Source organism: Amborella trichopoda, chromosome 12, assembly GCF_054954075.1.
Source record: "Amborella trichopoda isolate Santa Cruz 75 chromosome 12, AtrichopodaSantaCruz75HAP2 v2.0, whole genome shotgun sequence".
NCBI lineage: Eukaryota > Viridiplantae > Streptophyta > Magnoliopsida > Amborellales > Amborellaceae > Amborella > Amborella trichopoda.
Genome location: NC_142347.1, coordinates 29,651,100 through 29,655,507, shown reverse-complemented (window position 1 = coordinate 29,655,507; position 4,408 = coordinate 29,651,100).

Sequence of the window (4,408 nt, the reverse complement as noted above, 5' to 3'; positions counted from 1 at the left end):
TTGTATTAAAGTTTGAATATCACGACGGTGTGATAGTCTAAGTTGGATTTTTCTAACTTTTGCCCAAAAAAAAAAAAAAAATGAAAAGTTTTTATACTTCATCTGCAGCATAGAATATCTATGCTTCTTTTATCATCTGTCCAATTTTGATCATGAGAGCCACTTATCGTTTGATCTTAGATTCAACGTCTTAAAGTATTTTATTTTTATTTTTATTTTGTAAAAATTGTATGAATGTAAAATTTGGTACGTGCCATCTTCTCATTGGGGAGCACCTATAAAAATATTAAAAATAATATTTCGATAAAATATAATGACCAAAGTACCTCTTGAAATTTTAAAGGGTATTTTGATCAGTTTATTTTATTGAAAATATTTTTTTTATATTTTTTATTAGTGCGACTTTAATAGAGGATTGGACATCCAAAATTTAGTGTCAAAATAGTTATAAAAAAAATTAAAAATAAAATAATGTAAAAACATGATATTGTGATTGAGGCAATCTTAACCTTCCATTAAGAAAGGATGATTGGATAAGGAGAAGTGCATAAGTTTTAAGCTGTAGGTGAAGCATACAAAGCTTCCCAAAAAAAAAAAAAAAAATTGTAAAGTTTTGTGGCTTTTCTTACGAGATGGACAGGCATGTCAAACATATCCGGTTCACCTTTTGTCCGAGGTAGGCAGTGGTATGTGGGTTTTTATATTCTCTCCCATTTTTGCCACCGTGGTGGTTGGGCCCAACAAACCAACGTGGATCTACTTCCATCCATCTTTATCGATACGGAAAACGTTGATATAGAGCCTAGGCTCTGTACAATTCAAAGTGGAGGGTACCTCAAAAATTTCGGTTGTTTTGATACCCAAATACCTTTAAATTGATTACCTCGACATAAAGATGCATGGATTTGAGAGAAAAATGGATTTTCAGTTTTGGAAATAGCTTATTTTGTAAGGTATTTTTAAGTTGTCAATTTTTAAGTTATTTAAAGTTTTATGGATTGGCTCGATATACATTATTTTTTAAGCTTTAGATTTTACAATTAAAAATAAAAATATATTTTAACGCTAATAAAAAATTTCCTATATTAAAACCACATTTTTCGACACTATTAGAAAGTGGGGTTCTAGTTTGATTGTTTAGAGCGTCAGCTCTATACAAACCGCACCCTATGTATAAACATTTCCTCACATAGTTTCTAAGTTTTGTAGAAGTTGGCGTTGAAGAAGATACATGGGGAAAAGTTAAAAACAATGTTCAAAAAATCCAACGGGCGTCCAAAACTGGCCAAGGCTGGTTTGGAGTAACCGGTAAACCCGATCTAACTGGATAAGTCCCAGCTAATTAAAAAAGTGTAAATATAAAAATGTATATAAAGTATGATTAAACAAAAACCATCTAAATGAAGTTGAAAATTAGTGAAAAAATAGATTTTTAAAAAATCAATTTACACCTAGGAGTATTTTTGAATTTTTTAAAAAATTATATGAAAATATAAAAATAAGTATTAAGGACCAAAACACTTTCCAATTTTTCCAAAATGATGATAAAATTCAAAAGTAAATTACAAACAAATATATTATTTTTGAGATTTTATATAAATCTTTTTGAATTTTTTTTTTTAAATACCATACCGGATCATCGGAACCGGTCAAAACTAGAACCCCCGATTTTGTAAACATTTATTAAAAACCAAGATATAAAGAGATCAAGGGAGGGTTTTGTCTAAAATGGCTCTTGTGCAAATTTTAGGACACCCTACAAGTCCCCATGTGGATATCCTCGAGCCACTAACCAGCATCCTCTTTACTGACCTTTGTGGCAAGGATGACAACAAGCCCCAGCGTGAACCGGTGTTCAAAGTTTCACAGGGGTAAAGGGCAGGGGGATCCCGATCGGGCCAACCCAGATGATTCGGTCCTGCCTGGCCCAGCCATGTAAAATTGGGATTTGGGATATAAAATTTCGTCAAAGGGCCAGGTCTAGGCTAAGGCAATAATAGTCCAGCCAACCCAACCATTTTCTTCTCCCTTTTATTTTCTTTTTATTTTTATTATTTTATTTTTTTATTTAGGCCTAAGCCTGGCTTGGGCTCGCCCAATAGGCCAATAGGGACTAAAGCTGGCTAGAGCCATGCCCAGCCCGTTTCTCATCCTATAGTTGGGATGTGGTTGGGATGGGAGTCTCAATCGAATCCGGTGGTCTCTAGTCCAGGAGCCTCACATGGATCACTAGGTTCACCATAAGGAGTTTGCCCCCATTTTTTTTTATGGGTTTTAGCGATTTATTTGAGATGAAGTCAATACAAAATCCCATTTTCCTACTTGACAAAGTAAAACATGAACCGACTATTTATTCAATCCATGTCTCATTTCAAGCTATTTCATATCCAATTTTTTTTACGCAATCAAATTCTATAGATCTACTGCCTATTTTTTTACTCAAAACCCCATTATTGCAAAACTTCAAGTTCAAGTATTTGGGTTTTTGTCGATTTTTAACCTGGATATTTTTCATTACAATTCTACTCAATTTCAAACTGGTTCATGTCGTAATTTGATTCAAACAATTAGTTCAAGAAAGTAGTGAAAATGTGCTATTCAAAAGAACAACGAATTTTTTTTTACTATTATGAATTCAGTTTTTAAGGAGTGTTTAAATTATTATTATTTTGAAAAAAAAATTTCATCCCAATTTTTAGTGCAATTTGCACTAATTAATTAATTAATTTAATTCATCTGGCTAGCACCAAAACCAAGTCGTTTGCATTATTGGAAGGTGAATGAGCTTGTTTAGGTGTCTTTTTTTTTCGGGTGCAGTTGGCATACATATGCATTCGTAGCTGTAGAGGTAATCTGCGCCTTCAAAATTTATCATGCTATATAATTTTGATGTAAAATGTTCTTAAGATTATCTCAAAATCTAATTTTATATCTAATTATAAAATTTAAAATTTCAAAAATGATTAAAATCAAGTGGATCTATAAACATATGAAAATCTTGAAAATGGACGGTGTAGATAATATATTGTAAAATGCACTATTTTTTAGACTTAAAATCTTTTTATTTGCCATAGTCATACATTTTCTGATGGATTTTTGAGGTGCATCCGTGATTCTACATTATAAGGTTGTATCTTTATATAAACTTTTTCCTTTTTTTTTTTTTTACACTACCCGGACTTTGAGCTAGTTTGATAGTAAGAAGAGTAGCCCCTCTTTAAATATAAATCTAAGGCAAGTCAGGCACACTCGTCCATGGACTAGGTATTGAGCCTACCGCATACTACTCAATGCTAGGACAGTCCGAGCCTACCCCATACCACTCAATGCTAGGACAATCCGCTAGTCCAGGCATGCATACAATCTTCTGACGCGGTTAGCTCGCATACTGTAGAAATATGGGTTTAGCAATAAATATATTTTTTAAATATAATTGATCTTAATTTTTAGAGTATATATAATCTTTACTATAGATATCATGAATATGAAAAAGTAAAAAAAAATTGAAACCTCAAAATAATAATTATATTAAGAAAATGTTTATATAAGGTTGCAACCTTAAAATGTAAAATTACAGATGCACCTAAAAAATCTATCGGAAAGGTTGTTTTAATGTTGAAAAACCATCTAATTGATCATCTCGACATTGAGATGCATGAATATGAAGGAAAAAAAAGAAGTTTGAGTTCCAAAAATAGTGCATCTTGCAACACATTATCTAGACCATCCATTTGCAAGATTTTCATATGTTTATAGATCTACTTGATTTTAACCATTTTTGAAGTTTAAAATTTTCTAATTAGATATGCAAATAGATTTTAAGATAATCCTCATAATTTTTTAAAACAAAATTACATGTCAAGATCAAATTTGGAGGTGCGTCTTAATTCGATTGTTTAAGGTTTCAACCTTATAGAAACCATGCCCATTATATAAAGGTGCATCCCTGCACTTGTGTGCCATAAAATAAGACATCTACCCCAATTTTTTTTAAAAAAAGTTTATATAGGACTGTAACTTTATTTGTAGGAGTAAAATTTGTCCATTTTATTTGATTGGGGTAGATCTAACATCATCTTAAAAGACATATCAATTTTTGTATTAACTTAAAAGACGAATCAAATGTATGTAGTTCAATTTAAAATAGACATATGTAAAGTTGCAACTTTATGCAAACCGTATCCTTCTCTCTCCAAACAATACCCCACATACCTAAACGGAGTTCCCCTCACGTCTCTTTTTCTAGATAGAGGAACCCCTGATTAGAAGCCCAACCCACTTTCAAAGGAGCTTTCTCCACCCACTTTCAAAGGAACTTTCACCCTTTTTAAAGAGGAACCAAACCCCACCTCTCTCTTTAAAGGGAAACCCCACCCTTGTAGATCTCTCTGAATAAGAATCCTAAAAG